General features: G+C 38.5%; 1 long non-coding RNA gene across 1 annotated transcript; it reads left to right on the forward strand.

Moving 5' to 3' along the window:
* Positions 1 to 4,404: 4,404 nt before the first annotated feature.
* On the forward strand, positions 4,405 to 6,073 carry LOC113462397. The gene is made up of 2 exons (XR_003384657.2): positions 4,405 to 4,629; positions 5,531 to 6,073. It is a non-coding gene; the product is annotated as an uncharacterized LOC113462397 (long non-coding RNA).
* Positions 6,074 to 20,425: the final 14,352 nt, after the last annotated feature.

A 20,425-nucleotide genomic window follows, 5' to 3' on the forward strand; every position in this document is an offset into this window, starting at 1 on the left:
CGTGGCATCTAGACTTTCCAATGGCTCCCGAGGAAGACATCGGTTAGCTGAATAAAATAAAGCAAAAATCTTGACAAAGGACAGATTGGATAGAGAACACCCAACCAAGACAAGAAATTTCTCTCGCAACTTCCAGTACATCATTGTAAATATTACACCACCTCTGTTGGCACCAAGGGTCTAAATTTTTATTTCCTTAGTCTTTCAGTATACAAACATTCAAAAACAAACACTTACTCTTGAACTAGATGATCTATCCGGTAGTGCTTTGGGTTGTGAAAGATAGATACATAGATTTCATACTAAAAGTTTGTTTGGATGATTGAGCTCAAAATTCTATAAAATTCGTAGGTTATTTCATAAAATTATAAATTGAATAAGACCATATATTCATAAATATTCTAGGGTTGGCTGGATCGAATTTTATAAAGCAAAATTCTATAGAATTCATAGGTTAGATCATAGACTTACAAGTTGAGTAAGATCATATATTCTATAGAATTTGCTAGTTGTATTGGCCTAGCTTATAATCATATATTTTTGTTGGTTGTAAAATTTTAAATTCAATCATCCAAAAAAAAAAAAAACCCCGTAAAGGTGGCATAAACTCCATATAATAAGTATTGCTTTCGAGGCCGACTCCATTCTCCATTGAGAGCACGATTTGTGTACCATTTCATCAATTGCCGTGCATGGGATCTGGGCGATAATTCATGGGCCCGTAGTCCATACACAAGATATAGTTTATTGTGCTACTCTAATTGTCATAACTTGTCAAATTCCTTTTCCCTTCTACAAGAGAGCGATACGCAGCCAACCACTTGGATCTATACTTCTCATTCAATTCCACGCGACAAAAGGTCAAGCAGGCAGACCTGACTGCCCAACTGCTAAAATAATGTGGATGTTAAAGAAAACCACCAAACTAATCCAAGGGCTGAGATGCATTGCAATATAAATGTCTGTAAAGCTATGTTTCAACTTGTTCAAGGGCATTCTGTGCAGAGTTTAGTACATTCTTTTGATTTTGTTTCCAATTCTTTTAAATTTATTTATTTCATTCTTTGAAGGCTTAAAAACAAGTTTCCTTCAGATTGGGTTGCCCTGGTTCAAGCGGCTCAGTCTTGGAACAAAATATGAGCCTTAACATGTTATCCGCATCATGACAGCTGCGGTGGTGAACACGGAGGGCTTCAGATATGCATTTGTCACGGATTTGGGCGTCTAATCTAAACTGTGCATCTGAGCTTCCTGGAATCCTTTAAGGTCCATTCATGGGAATTGGTACCATATAAAAGCAGACATTTGGTGTGAACAATAATGGCAATGTGACTAAACCTAAAGAATGCATGATTATCTAGTCATTTTTTATGGTATAAGGCTACCTTTTTCAAGATGAATGGTACAAGGTTACTTGACTTGTGACTGTAATTGGTTTTTCTTCATTGAGGCATTACTCTAAGCAGGATCGGCCTAATGTATTTGGAGGCCTAAGATCATTTTATCTTTGAAATCTTCCCTGCAGTGGGCCGGCCTAAGGCGAACTCACAGGGAGGCCTTTTTCTTTTTTATTTTGTCTTTGAGGCATTTCCTGCGGTGAGATCGCCTAAGGATTGTACCGGCCCTGACTCTAAGATAGGCAAATGCAGAGGGGCTCATGGTAGGAAGCAAGGTTAGCAGGTGGCATGAAGGATGTTGGAAACCTTGGGTGCCTTGAATTTAGGAGGGAGGTGACATTGCAGCACCCTTGACAATCCTTTATATTGAGATTCAGACCAGAAGTCGAACCTCGTATCAGGGAAAAAATTATGTAAGATGTTATCTATCTGTAAGTAACCCATGAATCACTTTGCGGTAGCTTGCAGAAACACAGGTGCTGATGTTACAATTTCATGTGTTACAATGGAGAATCACCAACAAAATATGCTCAAGGACTGTTTCACCACCCTCACCTTATTTCTGGAATGTTTTGTTGTCATTTAGTGTTGAATGTGTCTTTAGTCCCAACATCTGTGGTGTTCTCGTAACAGCATAAATTATACTTCCATGATCGGTGATAGATTATGCAGCTCCATTTTGACTTCTAATAGCACTGAAATTTCAGAGGGATACAAAAGGATGCCCAATGACCAATGTGGTCATGAAAGATGAGGTGAAAATGATGGGATTGCAAAGGAGCAGGCCTGGATGATGGAAGTTTGATCGGTCTTCTTGTGGAAGAATTGGTTAGAGTAGTAGATGGGAGTTTCAACAATATTCCATCTTAATATTCCATCTTCTAAGGTGGTCAGACTCTAACGGTAGCACCGTAGCATGCATTTTTGCGGTAGGGAAAAGTTATTTAGTGGGGTTGAATAGGCATGCACGTATAGACGGCTCAAAAAGGCCTGGAACCATGCACGTATAGATTGGACCTGTGAGATGCCTCTTACTGCTGGGGATCATAGGTTTCATTTATTTCTTATTTTTTGATCTTCAGAAAAAGTTGGACAAGATCCACCAGATTTCCATGGGGACATGGATGGAGATAGCATCGATCATTGCACTATAGATAAACAAGCATTGCAGGAGTCTTAAAAGATTTCTGTGATTTCTTGTCATACCCCGAATCCGGATCATGAGACGGCCGTGCTATTGCAATCTTATGCACACAATAACCCGAAGCTACTTAAAATTTCATAACAAAAATAAACAATTTTATTTACAAATGTCATAATATTTTTTATGAAATTGGAACGGTACATAGCTTCTAAAATTTGAATAATACATATCATTTTTCAATTATTCCAACCCTGAATAACATCAAGCTCCCTGTTCCTAGTAGTCTTAGTCATCTGTAGAAAAAAAAAAGATAAAAAGATATGAGCTACACAGCTCAATAAGTAACCAAATACTATCTTATTGGATCAAGCATAATTATGCCAATGCGGTATTTAAGAAGCTAGCAGTTAGTGCAAAATAAAGCATTTTATAGATGATATACACAAATCAGGTCATAAAGCAATACATGTTCTATCCATGAAAGTTCATAATCACGATAATGCAAGTCATATAAAAATGTTGCTATCTATCCATACTTTATAAAACATGTTCTTAGATGGATGTGCTGCTATGGTCACTACAATTCCATGATAGGGTCTGTTATTCGTAGTCAACAAGTTTCTTAATTCTTTTATTCATTAACAACTTTAATCCGTTGGCAGAGGGCCTGCTATTCTTTGAAGACTAGCTCCAAGGTGTCGACCACCTCTATTTCTAGAGGCGGGCATAGCTATTTGAAAGTTCAAAAATCATATTCTTTTTATTTCGTAAATCATAATCATCATAAATAGGTTGAAAAATGATAAATGGCATCATATAATTTAAATGCATAAACATGTCTCAAATATCATTTTCCATGCAGTCTATCACAATCATAATTCATAATTCGTACACCATCAAATATTCATAAAGGATGCTATTTAACCAAATTCATGAATTACATGCAATCATATACTTGATCCAAATTTTGAGAAAATATATCATAACAAATACATTTTCATAATTATAATTAAACATCAATTTGAAAGCTTTAAGCTCAGTGCCAGGGTTACCTCAATTTGCTCACCAATTTCTAGGTTTAGATGGCAATTCTCCAATACCTAGCAATATCATCAAATTACATGCTACTTGCATGTTCAATTTCTATTCATTTATACTCTTTTCTTAATTAACCCATTTACAGCCCATCTATAGGACTCAATTTTATTTTTGGATTCCTAACTTGGTTCAATTTCAATTTCTGATTCAAGTCTAATCAAATTTCTGATTCAGGTCTAACCAATTTTTTGGTCTAGGTCTAACCCAAATTTCTGGTTCAGATCTAGTCAAATTTCTGCTTCAGGTTTAATCAATTCCTAGTTCAGGTCTAGTCAGTTTTTTGGTTTAGCTCTAGGCTCATTTACATTCAGGCCCAAAGTTTATTCAATTTTGGATCAGGCCCATGGCCTGATATTAATTATTGGGCCTATTTGCATTCAAGCCCAGAACTTAATTAAAATTCTGGAACAAGCCCTTAGCCTGATTCAGTCACTGGCCCATTTATATTCAGGTCCAGTAACTTAATTAGTTAATTTATAATTAGACCTTATTAGTTTTAGTTAATTTTAGAAAAACCTTGACTAGGCCCAAATTCAGCCCGAGCCCAATTTAGTTTGGTTTAAAAGAGTCCGTGGCTCGGACCAGGCCCAGCCCAAAATCTCTTGGGCCCTTTTTTTTTTCTTTCTTTCTTTCTTTTTTTCTTCTTCTTCTTTATTGTTCCTTCTTCTCTCCTCTCCAGAACTTTCCCGACTCCTCTCCATTCTTTTTTCTTCCTTCCCTTCTTTCTTCCCCCTTCTTCTTCTTCTTCTTTTTCCTTTTCTTCTCTTCTTCTTTTCCTTTTTCTTCTTCTCTTCTTCCCAAAGCTTCTTCTTCTTCTTCTTCTTTTCTTTCTTCTCCTCCCGCTAACCCAAGGAAGGGGGGAGATCCCCCTTGTCAGATCGCTCGTGAGGAGACTGGCCGAGGCTGACGACGCCCGCGGTAGGCCAGCGGTGCCCGTGGCCGAGCCGGGCGGTGCCTGTGGCCGAGAGCCGGCGACGCCGACGGCCACAGGTACGTCTCTCTCTCTCTATTTCTTATTATTATTATTATTATTATTATACTGGAGTAATAACAGTGGGGTTAGAGTTTACCTGATCTTGAGGCACTATGAGGGAGGAGATGTGATCGGGAGTTCCTCTTTTTTTTTTTTTTTTTTTTTTTATAATAAGCTGGTTACATCAAAATGAACGTGGATCGTTCACCGCCGCGAGCAGCGGTTGAGTGGAAATCCGCGGCACGCGGAGTTGGAGCGGCGTCGTCGCCCTCGCACGAGCAGAAGGCCCTGGGCTGATGTCCGCTGGGCCTGCCGGCTTCAGCCCTTTTTGGGGCCTCTTCTCACACATCACACTAACAAATCCATATTTAAAGTAGCAAAGAACCCTCAACAAAGTTTTTGTAATCATAAAGGAACTTTCAACTTGCCAATAATAACTGCAGGACTTGTGTGAATAAAGTCTGCTAAAAAAATGTGCCTTTTTCAATCAACCTGTAAATCCACGTGCATTAAAAACGCAACTTATTGTTTTTATGTCCTTTAACTCCTTATTTGGACCATAAACAAATAACCCACAGATTTTGAGGTCATATACTCATCCTAGAGGTCAATCATAAAATAGAGTAACATTTTTGTTTAAATCCTGCAGCAGTAGTTCTTACTTTTCCGCGGTCTAATATTGTGATCATATCATGAAAGATAGAATTGAAGGTGTCAATTATCAAATAGTGGGGTGCAAATCGTGATTACTAGACTTTATATGCTATTCCAATGATACAAAAACTCTTCAGGTGTGGTATCCAATCAATTGGAAACCAATTAGAACTCATCTATTATAATCTTACTCTGTTTATGTTATTACATCCAGCACTCTCTGTATGATTAGTGCCGGTTTGAATTGTTGAATTAATTTTCCAGACAGAGGAAACAGAACATGCAGATAGGAGCGAGCCAATAGAAATAATTGGTGCAGTCAGCATGTCAGTCATCATCGGCTGGGCCTAACTGATAGCTGTTACATTTGCAGTGAAGAACATTCCATCTCTTAAGCAATGACAATGAAGCTGGTGGTTATGCAATTGCTGAGGTTTTCTATCTCGCCTTCAAGAATAGATGTGGTAGTGGAAATGGGGGAATCGTTTGTTTGGTTGGATTGCAGTTGTTTGGGTGGCAACTGTCGCAGTTTTGTTGTCTCTACCAATTGCTTCTCCTGTTGCTGTTGGAGGAGTGCTCGTCCTTACCCTTTCTTCATGGATCCTGAGCGCAAGGCATTGAACTCTGCTATGGTATCATGTTAAAATCACCACTTGTCCCAATAATTTAAGCTAATATGATGAGGTAGATTTATTTATACAGAGGCCCTATAAGAAACATTGATGTATGAACGAATGTAATACCAATCGATATGTACAGACATTTTACATGATCAAACAAATTAAACACCGGGCAGCATTTATTACATATCTTTTTTTTCTAATTCCTTTGTAGTATGATTCGGTTGATGTCCTAACAATAATAAAATCAGAAACACTATAATTCATATTAGAGAAATAGTCTTAAATGCTTATATTAAGTTGATCTATTTTTGGCTCTTATTTATGGCCGTTCACAAAAAAGAAATACAGTAAAAAGTGAAATCCAGCTCGGTACTTATAACTTCACCATCCCGTTTGAAGAGAAAGCAGCAAGGCAATCTAATAATGGTTATGACATCAATATGAAGTGAAACTAAGTTGAAATGGCATAGTGATGATTCATGAATGTCATAAATTATTTTTGTTTTGGGTGCAAGGATGGAATTTTCTGTTTTATGCTATAGGTGATATAGCAACATCTTTAAAATTCATGCAGAGGCATGGCTTATCTCTAAATGCAATTCTTTGGTTCTTCTTCCCTGCCCTTCTTCCTCCTCCCTCCCCTTTCTCTACTTTGGAGCTGGGCATTTTGTTTTTCAAGGCCAAGTGTGTCACATGTGACGTGCTTTAATTAGCTTTAATCACAAATGACAGAATCAAACACACGCCTGCAACCATTGCATAAATACTTCATGCCAAAATTAGTTCGCGCAAAAGCACTGTGGGATCTATACCGGTGTATCTTATGGCCACACAGTGGTTCCGAAAACGATTCTGTTGAGGATCGAGCGACTTCTTCGGAGTTTCTTGTGGGGGTCATACGGTGGCGGTCACGGAGTGCACCTGGTAGCAATGGGAGCAGGTGTGCCTTCCTATCGGCGAGGGCGGTTTGGGGGTGCAGTCCCTCATAGCGAGACGCGAGGCGCTCCTTGCTCGGCACGCGGCTCGATTCTTGCATGAGCCTCATGGCCTCTGGAGCCAGGTGATGGCAGCCAGATATGGTCGGGGGGTTTCAGTGGCAGCGGGGGGAGGGGGGCGACGAGTCTCCTTCATGTGGCGCGAGATCAAGGAGTTACATGCCATCTATTTTGGCGCATACCAAATGTTTGATTGGAGATGGCCGGAGTATCGATGTGACTGGTGACTCATGGGTGGACTCCCTTTCCCTGAGTTGCTGGCCGACTATGGTTCACACTGAGGCTGTGGAGGGGCTACGTGTGTGTGACCTACTAGTCCCTGGAGGGGCAGAGTGGGATGAGGCCAGACTCAGGTTGTTTGTTTGGGGCTCACCCTAGCTGCGAGGATTCGGTCCCTCCCGCTACCAGGCATGTGGGGGGCCGGACATCAGGGTCTGGGGCACCTCGAGCCGGGCCAGTGTCAGATTAGGTGATCTTTCCCGCATCCTCTCGGCGGGGCACGAGCCGGGGCCGGACTGCACCTGGGACTTGGAGGTCGGGTCTTTCACCCGAGGGTAGCCCTCTTCCTATGGAAGATATGTTGGGACCGCCTTCCGACGAGAGCCGAGTTGAGCAGGGCGAGGCGGGGGGTCTCGGCAGAGTGTGCGACGTGTGGAGCTTGAGGGAGTCAGTGGACCATGTGCTATTCCAGTGTACATGGGCGAGGGCGACATGGCAGTGGACTGGGTTCCAGCAGGGGGCGCGACGAGTGCAGCGATTACAGTTTCTCGGAGTCGTGCGACAGTGGTTAGCCAGTTCTCAAACTCGCGATGAGGGTATCAGAGCGAGTTGTACAGCATACCAGATTTGGTTGGGCTAGGAACGCGCGCATTTTTGGCGAGCGTAGGTTGTCACCGAGGGTTTGTTGCAGAGCTTGCTCGGGCACAGGTCACAGAGATCAGAGCCACCCCACCTACGGATAGACTTTTGACAGCTTGGGACATCTGGGGGCTCCTCCTTTGCCTCGGCAGCTCCTCGGATGGTGTTTGTCACCTGGGAGCCCCACCCCCGAGCTTCCTCAAGGTCAACTTCGATGGGCGGTTTTGGATGGCGGCACTAGTGGCGGTGCAGGCTTTGTCATACGGGACCCGGACGCTAGGGCAGTAGGCTGCTGGTGGCTGCCACCTGTATGATACATCGGTCCCCGGAGCAGAGCTGCGTGGCAGCCTGGGCAGGGCTTCGTCATGCGCGGGTTGTTCTGCGGGCTAGCTCGATCATCCCTAGAGGGGTGACTCGCCACTGTCATCCAGTGGATTCAGAGGGGGTTGAGGGGCGGGGACACAGACCACCCCTTGATCCGTGATATTGTGGCGATGATGAGAGATGGGATGGCCATCCAGGCCGAGCATGTATTTAGGGGAGGGCAACGGGGCAGCCGACTGGGGTAGCTGCCTACGTGGCCCACCATTCTGGTTATGCTCTTTGGTCAGGGAGGGGGAGTTGCCTATTGGCACTCCGTGAGTTACTGTATTTTGGATCTTCATTGGGTGTATTCACACACGCACTGTAGCACTGGCATTTGTTTTTACATCAACCTCCTTTAGTAATGCGCTAGCTGGCGCTTGTCTTATTATTGCACTCCTTAAATGCACTCTACCCTTCTATAAAATGTTGAGAATGGTGTTAACGCAGGAGGATAAAAGGGAGAAATAACCTGTTATTGAATTCTTATGTGCAAGGGCATTTGGTCTTCTTACAATTAGATGTGGGAGTAATCAACCAATCTATTGGCAAATAGAATTAGGGAAATACAATTGGTAACTAAATTATTCTATACTTGTGATATCTCAAAACATATAAACTCTTTCAAAATCATGAATAATCTATATATGCAAGGACTTGTATAGGTAACGTGGAAGAGATTGATCTATGAGTAAGAGTTAAGCTCGAACTACAATGACTACTTAACCATAGAACATTGCTAGGTCATAATACTATTAGTTGATTTTTCTTTCTCTTTTAATCATACTCTTATAGGCAACCCTCCATTGCTTATTCTTATACATATATGCTATCTTCATTGATAGTATTGTACTTGATGGATCACAAATTTGTTTAAATTATGAAATATAAAGGGGAAGCGACTGAAAGAAACAAACATTTGAAAAATAACAAGCATTAAAAAATATAGAAATTACAAGAAACATGCTTTGAAAGACCTAAATCATTTAGGTCATGCATATAAATGATAGCAGAAAATTTGCACATAATTTTTGATTTTCTCGTTGCTACTATTGGTGATCAAACGGAAGAAAAAAGCTCTTGACATAAACTAGTTTACTGTACTAAAAGTTATCGTTTACTGAAAAAGAATGGCAACTAACATAATGTCTAAGTGATTTTAAACTCTTGCATGATAAAATGGAAATTGCTAGGGTTTCCTTACTCCCACATTGACATTAATGTGGGCTTAGGTTCCTTCCCTTCTAGTTTTAAGAAAAAAAATAACAAAACGGACAAATACTGTGCAACACGACATGCCTTGTCGTGCCCCATTAGATCTCATACCACCTAGAAGTTAGTTTTATCTATTCCCCTTTATTAGGAGAACATCATCAAGTGCAGATAGGGTTTAGCTAATGTAATAGATATCTTGAACTTTTATAAAGCGACAAAAGAAAACTTCTCTAAATCTAGGAGTTCTGACATCGTATCTTTGAAAATATTAGATTTTCAACATCGTCCTAATTTTTTTAATATGCCAGTAATTTAGGAATCAAATAAGAGGTGGAATTTTCATATAGTGAACTTTTATCAGTATCATTTAATCTATATCAAAAATACATCTTGTTCTTTCCTATTTTAACAAATTCTATTTTCTTTAGCTAATAAATATTTTAAAATTGCCTAAAACTTCTCTTTTTTTTTTAAAAAAAAAAAGTCTAGAATCATTTTGGTTGTTTTATCACTTCTAGTAAAATTTGGTACCCGGTTGCTTTTATCTTTAAAGTCAGACATAGCTTCTATTTGTTTAAGGGACAAAAAATCATTACCCGAAGAAAAATTAATGGAAAATTATCGAAACAGATTTATTACCTACAAAATTATCATATGACATTACTGTCATATATATGATACATTATTTAACAAAATGACCAAACTACCCTGCTACCAAATCTACGTTCTAATTGTAAATTATTAGAATAGGTGAGGTTGCAAATTGTAATGTCCTTGCTGGCAACATTTTTCAACAACAATGCCCTTCATGTTTTTTTTGTGTGTTATTTAGGTAACATAACATGTTTTTGTTAGGTTCTGATTTTTTTCCCATGAAGTTGACGAAATTAGAGCACATATACATTCAAAAAAGTACATAAAGTGGTGCACAACAGATATCTTTGTAGAAGTTCAAAATTCTACTAAAAAAAAATTATTGCTTTTGTTTTCATCCCATTCTGCCTTTTTCATCTGGCATCACTTGTCTTCTTTCTCTTATCTATAAGAAACCACACCATGTTGCCTCACCTCAAAGGTGTCTCTCTTTCTCACTCTACTTGGTTGCCTCCATAGCTCGTTTTAGCCCTCCATGGAAACAAACCTTCGAAAACCATGGCCTACTAAAAAGAATTCAAATTGTGGTAGTCAATGATGATTCCTGTAAGCCTTAAGGTCATTACGAGGATTCTTTCTACTTTCCAGTGTGAAGGTACATTTTGTTTCTCGAGCTATGATGTTGTTTTCTTTTGGTTGACATTAAAGGTGATATGTTGTTGGGTTTCATATATAAACTAAATCATCGATTCTTAACTATGAGAGCATGTGGGTGGGGTTCATTCCTTTCATCATGTTTGTTCTTATGATTTTGTACCATATTTCTTCCTTTGTTTTCTTTCCGATATTATAGTCTCTTACTGTCTTACTGTTTTTGGTGATTGAGGTGAGTTGCAACTTCTAGGGTTTTACCCATTTCTATTTTCTTTTTCACAAAAAAAAATTCATTCTCCCTTTCCTCTTTTTTTCCTCCTTCACAATGGTAAGCAGCAAAGCCTTTTTCTATTTAAAATTTCATATGAAGCAATATTAATCGATCTCCTCTTTTAGCTTCGAGGCCTTTTTTTTTTTTTGCTTTACAAGCATGGCTCAATTTGCCTCGGGACTGGGCAAGCGACCCAGGTGGAGGTGGGGCGGGTTTGGGTGAGGAATTAGCACCTCCTAGCCTAGAAAAAGTCTCTTTTGATTACAAAATTCTAAGCTTATAATTATTTTTTGTGCACCATTTACATGTAAGACTGCAATGATGTTTAATATAAGTGGGCATCGTATGCACGTGTGCATGATTTGGCCGTGCATTCTATATTGTTTGCACTATATATAGCCATTCACCGTCACGAATTATAACCACTCGTCCATATGGATCTTATTCATCAAACACATATCTCGATGCACTACTGCTGGAGTTGTGTTTTTTATGAATCTCATTCATCAAGCACATTTCTCAGTGCTTCACTTTAGAAATAATCAGTTGTGTTGATGGCATTGTGGGGTATAATTTTTCCTAACCGCAACCATCAATCAGCTTTATCTTTCACATGGACAAAACCTTAATTTGTTGTTACATGAAACCAGGTATTATTTTAGTAACGGTCTCTCCAGTGCAATCAAAGTACATATCTCAGTGCATCGCTTTAGGAATAAGTCAAACACAAAACATTAATTTGTTGTTACATGACACTCAACCTTTGGCCAGTTTGCGCTTTTATGTAATCGTTTTGGCCAGCACACTTTTATGTAGTGTTAGTAAACGTCTCTCTCCCTCTCATTTTTCTAAAGAACTTGACATATATATATGTAGTGTTAGTAACGTCTCTCGCACTCAAAAAGCGTATCATGTTCAGATAGTGTTAGTAACGTCTCCCCACCTAAGCCACCCACCCACCCTCTCTCTCTTTCTTTATGAAGAACTTGACACATACGTAGGAAAACGACGACTTTCATGCACCTTTTAGCTAGCTGGCCAAAATTAGCTTGACGATAATAGTGAGACTGACCGCACTTTATGTAGCGTTTATAACGTCTCTCTTATTTTTCTTAAAGAATTTGACACATTTATGTAGTGTTAGTAACGTCTCTCCCTCTCAAAAACTGCGCCACGTTCAGGTAGTGTCAGTAACGTCTCCCCCCACCCTCTCTCTCTTTTTTTGAAGAACTTGACACATATGTAGCAAAACGACTGGGGTTTCACACACCTTTTTAGCTACCTGGCCAGAAGTAGCTCGACGATAATGATAAGACTGACCTTATTCGTTTCTCAATTAATTACTTTCTGTTAGTTCTACCCTTTGACGATGTATATGAAGCCTTGTGCACACTGCGAGAACAGAGGGGAAAAATTGATCTCCTTCTAACTTGAAATATGCTTGTTGGCTCAAAGAACTTCGATATGCTGAAGCATTTGTGAACGAGTTGGACCTACCCATCATCAGTAGTAGCACCAATCTCATTTGGTTTTCCTCATTTCTTTTCCTTTCCATTTTACTATTTTCATGACTCTGATCTTCTTGTAAATCTTGTCATGCAGCGATGTGCGCTTACGATGATGATAAATTAGACATGAATCGCTTCACCATGGTGCTTGCTTGCACCTAACAAGCCATACTATCACCGATCTTGGGGTTGTTTCTCAGAAGGCATGGTTTCAGAGGGAACACAAGGAAGAGAGATCTGAGAGCGTGGGGAGCCAACCTAACGTCAAAAAGGTCGGCCAAGCTGGCGCTTCATCCTCTTCAAGGACACCAAAAGGTGGAAGCTCTGGGAAAAATGAATTTATTTGGAAGAGGCAAGAAGGTGGTGGTTCTAAAAAGCCAAAGAAGGCACGCTTGGAATGGGATTTCGAGCTCCACCAAAGATTTCTGCTAGCTGCTGCGGCTAGTAGGAGAAACGTAAGAATGCTTGAACTTTTCTACGATTGTACGCATGTTTTAGGCTCGCCTCATCATCTTTTCTGCATTATCTAACACTCCTTTTGTTGGCAGGTGCTCCTCTAGCAGGATATATGAGCTGATGGGAGTTGAGGTCTTACCCTAAATCAAGTTTCAAAATCGCCTTCAGGTCTGATGTCTGCTCTTTGAATTTCGTGCATTTTTTTTTTTCTTGTTCATTGTCTGTATTATTATGTTGACCAATCATGCAATGATGTAGCTTTAAAATTGCCGAGGAATATGGAAAATAGATTGTCTATAGATAAGAAACTCCTATATAAAACCTACATTGAGGTCCATCAATCAAAACTCTAAATCCAAGTGAGATGATATTAATTTGTTTCCAAGAAAAACGCTTGATGCTTACAGAATTCTGAATTATTGCATAATGCCATCGAAAAATGGAAAAGAAGAAATCTTATTTTATTATGAGTTTACAAGGATCTTTTCCTACCTCTCTTGTTTGGTATTCAGGTTAGTTTTCTTACAAGAAAAACCATATCATACTTGTGTATGCAGAGGCATCGAACTCACTTGGCGGAGATTGGAGAGATCAACCAAGATTCATCCACCTGCGACATATAAGGCCAATGCCTTCCTTCACCCAACCAATCTTTGCTCCCTTCATCGCGCGCCATATCCTCCTATGCATTCGAGCTGGATGGACTCAACCAGTAGACATGACAGACGATAAGTCCACCAGCAGCGGATGATATCGATGATATATTTGATGTGAGAAATTATGTTTTCGATGAAGCTGCTAATAGCTAAAATGTTGGATGAAATTGCTAGAGAAAATAATACCACGCCATGACAATCACGAACTGATCATGTATTCTGAGTAGGTTGTTCTTAATGAAGTTACAAATGCAAATAACCTTATATTTTCTAATTAATTTTAGTGCTTGTTAGTTCCTTCTTCATCTCATGTTCATATCCTATCTTCAAATACACTAAAAGGTCGATTTGCAGCAGATATATTGATGACCTCGCTGTCCTCCACCTTTCGAACCATGGATGGACCACGAAGTGCTGAAGCAGTTGCAAACATGGCTTCATAGTTGTCAGATAATATTGATAATATCTTTCATGTACTTTGATTTCGGCAAAGCTGCTCTAGTTGGAATGCTGAGCCAAATTAATAGACAAACAAACAACATGCCTAGATGGTAAAGGGCCCAGTAGGTACATAGTCGTGCTTTTGACCAAGTTAAGAGCTGAGCAGGAAGCTACTTCGAATTATAGTAATTTGATTTAGATGGTGTTTACTACCTCATTCGTGACCTCGGGCGACAGATTGGGTTCGATCCAACGCATGCATTTAACCATATTTGGACCCATTTACAATTAGAGTCACAACTTCGCCCCAATCAAAATATAGGCCGGATTACCCAAAATGTCTGAAAAAAAAATTAATAAGAAAGCATGATCTCATCATTAAAATCATGACTCATTCAATAGCATTTTTCATGATAGAATATAAAATGCCAAATCTTATTTCATCATACAACAGTTATTAAAATGATGTCATCTAATAATGACTATTTTTTAAATATTTCATTAATATGTATATATAATGCCTCATTCTCTCTGCGAATTATTATAACAGTCAGTATTTAAAGTTTAAACACTACAGTTGACGTAAACTAAGCATTCAGAATGAATCAAATTTCATACGTCTAAGAATAAAATAATATTGCTGTTTAGCGCCGCCTGAGTGGAGAATAGAACATATGGAAAGGCAGATAAAAATGTCGTTTGATGGGAGCTAAATCTGGAGATTGGCATCCACTCCAATCATCATGTTTAATCTCAAAACCAGAAAAGTGCTGGCCACTAGAGTGAGAGTCTCTCTAGTCTACGAGATGTCCGATATAGAGGACCATCTATCATATCTTCTTTAGATGCCCCCGCGGGCAGTCCATATTGGAGGTGCGCGATGGTTGTCCTCAACTCCGGGCAAAGTATGTCTCTAACCGAGGATTCTGGCTTTTTTGAAGGCATCCTCGAGGAGGCTTAGTTCCATGAAGCGGGTAATCGGATGTGCCTATCTGGCTTATCATATATGGCTAGATAAGAACACCCGGATCTTGGGATAGGTGGGTGCACCTGAGGATAGTGGTGGAGAAAGCATTGCTTCATGCGACGGAGATTATCAGTACCACTATGATGATTTCTTCTGGGATGGCTAGAGACATCTAGGACACCTGCTCATCTTTTTCAACGATCATGATTGCTTTGTCTCCTGAGAGTTCCCACCTTCTAGTTTCTTAAGATGAATTTCGACAACACAGTGTTCTGAGGAGGAGGCAACGGGGGGGGCTTTGTCATCAGATAGCACAATGCCAGACTTGAGGCCCGGAGGCTGCGGATCTTTGACACTTCTATCATTGGCTTTGAGCTTAAAGCTGCGTGAGAGGACACTCCTATGAGGTATGTTCTGGGCGGTTTGCATTTACCTCGAAGAAAGACTCGACACGGTGACGAGTGGATTCGAGGTCGGCATAGCAATGCGACTAGCAGTCGCTGCTCCACGACACTCAAAGACTAGCGAGGGGTATGACTTTTTTTGGGCCATCCATATTTATCGGAGGCGAACAGTGTGCGATTGGATGACTTTTTAGAAGAATCAAGCGATTGGTTCTTTTTTTTCTGTCAGATTTTTTTTTGATTTTGTTGGCTGCATTGATGCATGTTTTATGTCGCGTCGTTGTACAAAAAAAAGATTTTTTATTAAAAGCAATACCAACCGGCTGTCAGTTGAAAAGATGTCTCCACGCATTAGTGTTTCAGAAAATACTGCTTTGAGAGACCTTTCAGGAATTTGTTCTTTATTTAAGCTACCAATTAGAATTCTTTTTTCCATGTTGGTGTGATATCTTTATTTTAGCAGTTCGATCTTCAAAAACAACCATATGATCTTTTTTTTCTTGGTTATAAACAGATATAATGAATCATCTTTCTTGACCAAACAATATCTTTGAATTCCAAATGGATTTGAACCTCCATCCCCTGCAACCAATTGAAAGTGGAACTGCTCAAATTAATGCGTAAACACCCTACCAAAGCTTAAGCGCATCCACCTTCTGAGAGAAGATCCACGTGCAAGACATTACTCCCAATATGAATTCTAATTGTAGAAGGGTACAGCCGAGCCCCTTTTAATCACCTACCTAGCGTTCTTAACACGATGGCAACAATTTTTTTTTTTTTTGCGTGAATACCGTTCCTAAATATTAAATTTTATATGAATATCCTCTCAAAATTGATATTTTTTTTTTTTGTATTCTCTCATAAAATACTTAATTTGTTATTCTACTTTTTTTTTAATCCTAGTTTTTGCATAACGTGCCCACGCCATCTAACCCATTAAAAAATTAATAGTTTTAAATTAAAATGACTAAAATATTTTAATAGGTATATGTGTGAAGAGAAAACATTTATAAGATGATCGTGATGGAGGACAAAAAATAATTATAAAATTTTATTTTTAATTAAAATAAATATAATTTTTAATTAACGGTGTTAGAAAAATCATTATATTTGGAGCATTGGTACAAAAATAGTATTTTATAAAGGTAAAAATAAAATATAATTTTAAGAAGGTATGTATGCAAATTTAAATTTTAGAAAAATATCCATGCAAAAAATAAAACTAAACAACAAAACAACATTTGCGTGTCAGTAAGCCATGAACAATCCAGATTTACGAGCAATCCAACAATTTGAATAGTCTGATCCTGCCGATCGAAAGAGTGAAAAAAAAAAAAAGCGGGGAGAAGGCTAAGATGGGTCGAAAATCTCAGTAATGGCATAAAATTACTTAACAGCATTTGTTTTAATTTTGGAAGCTTGAATTTCTCCCATCTGTTTTCATGTAAGTCAACTCTTTCGAACTTAGGCCATTTATTTTAAACCTGGACAAACTTGTAGACCCAATAGATGGGATTTTTACTGAATGACTTGGAGATAACTGGCTCCGAAGAGTATACGAGATTTATTAACATTAAAAGCATATGAGAGCATCATTTCGTAAGGATTTATATAGTTTTCCCAGAATCTCCAAAATTGTCTGTAGGATACTAAATGCATCTTTTAAAAAAAATAAAGAAAAGAAAAGAAAAGAAAAGAGCGTGGAACATTTTTTTTATGACTGGTGGGCCGGCGCCGGCGCCGATCGGATGGCTGGTGGTGGCGGTGTTCAACGAGTGCATCGCGCCATCGATGGCGGAGATTTGCTCGTCGTGTCCGACGTCCAACGGGCTGTACTACTGGAGCGCCAAGCTCGCCGGAGAGCAGTGGGCCCCGCTCGCCGCCCGGATGACCGGATGGCAAGTGCCCCTCCTGCTTGGATTTTAATTTTTGAGGCCTTGCTTGCAAACGAACGCAAGAAGTCTGAAAAAAAACAAAAATCGGATGTGAGAGCTAATATTTTATTAAAATTACACATAACACCTCAGCTTATCATTATTTACAAACCCATCTGAAAAATATTAAACTATATTAATAGAAACATCTTGGGTTAAGTTTGTCATTTTAGACATTAGAGAATGTCATCAAACAATAAGATCCGCATCCTCTCCTCTGCTGCACTATTTTTTTTAATTGAACCAGATTCATCTAACTATGAACCAACATGCACAAAACGTCTCCCTTTTTCCTTCTGTCTTTTTTTGTCTATTTTTGGACCGGTCCTATAAGGACCCGTGCGAGCGTGTATTTAGTCCCACATCGGTTATTCATTGGGTAGATCTTGTGTACTTATACAAGATCAATGAATCCAAATAATACCTTCCGGCTAGCTATTTTGGGTGAGGTCTTGGGTTGTTACAAATGGTATCAGAGCGGATCTGGCCTATAACCTATGTGGACTAGGGAACACTGCAGCACGAATTTATTGGGGCTGACAACGGGCCAATCGTGGTGTTTGTGATTAGATTTGAATCCTTAGCCTGACGAGAACGTCAGGGCTTGAACGGAGGGAGTATGTGAGAACCCGTGCGGGCGTGTGTTTAGTCCCACATCGGTTATTCAATGGGTAGATCTTGGGTACTTATACAAGATCAATGAATCCAAATAATATCTTCCGACTAGCCATTTTGGATGAGGTTTTGGGTTGTTACAGGTCCATTGCTCAACAGGTGATCTCGTCCAACCAATAATCTCTCACCACCCTTCAATATATAAGAGCTTTATTTTTTCAGAAAAAAATATATTATTCAAATTAATTCAAAATATCTTCATATTTTGGTTCTTAAGCATAAAGGCGAGAAATGAAACAGAAATATGTTAACCTTTAATAAGAGTTCACTGTCAATTTATAAAAGGTTTCTTGTGCTCCTCACAAAGTCTCTAAATGCAAATTCTTGGTTCTTCTTCCCTGCCCTTCTTCCTCCTCCCTCCCCTTTCTCTACTTTGGAGCTGGGCATTTTGTTTTTCAAGGCCAAGTGTGTCATATGTGACGTGCTTTAATTAGCTTTAATCTCAAATGACAGAATCAAACACACGCCTGCAACCATTGCATAAATACTTCATGCCAAAATTAGTTCGCACAAAAGCACTGGCATTTGTTTTTACATCAACCTCCTTTAGTAATGTGCTAGCTGGCGCTTGTCCTTATTATTGCACTCCTTAAATGCACTCTACCTTCTATAAAAAGTTGAGAATGGATGTTAAGCAGGAGGATAAAAGGGAGAAATAACCCTGTTATTGAATTCTTATGTGCAAGGGCATTTTGGTCTTCTTACAATTAGATGTGGGAGTAATCAACCAATCTATTGGCAAATAGAATTAGGGAAATACAATTGGTAACTAAATTATTCTATACTTGTGATATCTCAAAACAAAAAACTCTTTCAAAATCATTGAATAATCCTATATATGCAAGGACTTGTATAGGTAACGTGGAACAGATTGATCTATGAGTAAGAGTTAAGCTCGAACTACAATGACTACTTAACCATAGGACATTGCTAGGTCATAATACTATTAGTTGATTTTTCTTTCTCTTTTTAATCATACTCTTATATGCAACCCTCCATTGCTTATTTCTTGTACATATATTTATCTTATTATTGATAGTATTGTACTTGATGGATCACAAATTTGTTAAATTATGAGATATAAAGGGGAAGCGACTGAAAGAAACAAACATTTGAAAAATAACAAGCATTAAAAAATATAGAAATTACAAGAAACATGCTTTGAAAGACCCTAAATCTTAGGTCATGCATATAATGATAGCAGAAAATTTGCACATAATTTGATTTTCTCATGCTCTATGGTGATCGAACGGAAGAAAAAAGCTCTTGACATAAACTAGTTACTGTACAAAAGTTATCGCTTTACTGAAAAAGAATGCCAACTAACATAATGTCTAAGTGATTTTAAACTTTTGCATATAAAATGGAAATTGCTAGGGTTCTTACTCCACATTGACATTAATGTTGGCTTAGGTTCCTTCCTTCTAGTTTTAAGAAAAAAATAACAAACGACAATACTTGCAACACGACATGCCTTGTGGCCCATTAAGATCTCATACCACCTAGAATTAGTTTATCTATTCCCCTTTATAGGAGAACATCATCAGGCAGATAGGGTTAGCTAATAATAGATATCTCGAACTTTATAAAGCGACAAAAGAAACTCTCTAAATCTAGGAGTTCTGACAATCGTATCTTTGAAATATTAGATTTTCAACATCGTCATAATTTTTAATATGCCAGTAATTTAGGAATCAAATAAGAGTGGAATTTTCATATAGTAACTTTATCAGTATCATTAATCTATATCAAAATACATCTTGTTTCTTCTATTTACAAATTATATTTCTTTAGCTAATAAATATTTTAAAAATTGCCTAAAACTTCTCTTTTTTTTAAAAAAAAAAAATCTAGAATCATTTTTGGTTGTTTATCACTCTAGTAAAATTTGGTACCGGTTGCTTTATCTTTAAAGTCAGACATAGCTCTATTTGTTTAAGGACAAAAAATCATTACCAAAAAAATTTAATGGAAAAATTATCGAAACAGATTTATACCTACAAATTATCAATGACATTACTGTCATATATATGATACATTATTTAACAAAATGCCAACTACCCTGCTACAAATCTACGTTTCTAATGTAATTATTAGAATAGGTGAGGTTGCAAATTGTAAGTCCTTGCTGGCAACATTTTCACAACAATGCCCTTCATGTTTTTTTTTGTGTGTTATTTATACATAACATTTTTGTTAGGTTCTGATTTTTTTCCCATGAAGTTGACAAATTAGAGCACATATACATTCAAAAAAGTACATAAAGTGGTGCACAACAGATATCTTTGTAGAAGTTCAAAATTCCTACTAAAAAAAATTATTGCTTTTGTTTTCATCCATCCTGCCTTTTCATCTGGATCACTTGTCTTCTTTCTCTTATCTATAAGAAACCACACCATGTTGCCTCACCTCAAAGGTGTCTCTCTTCTCACCTACTTGGTTGCCTCCATAGCTCGTTTTAGCCCTCATGGAAACAACCTTCGAAAACCATGGCCTACTAAAAAGAATTCAAATTGTGGTTGTCAATGATGATTCTGTAAGC

The sequence above is a fragment of the Phoenix dactylifera genome, chromosome 6 (assembly GCF_009389715.1).
Source record: "Phoenix dactylifera cultivar Barhee BC4 chromosome 6, palm_55x_up_171113_PBpolish2nd_filt_p, whole genome shotgun sequence".
In the NCBI taxonomy this organism is placed as follows: domain Eukaryota; kingdom Viridiplantae; phylum Streptophyta; class Magnoliopsida; order Arecales; family Arecaceae; genus Phoenix; species Phoenix dactylifera.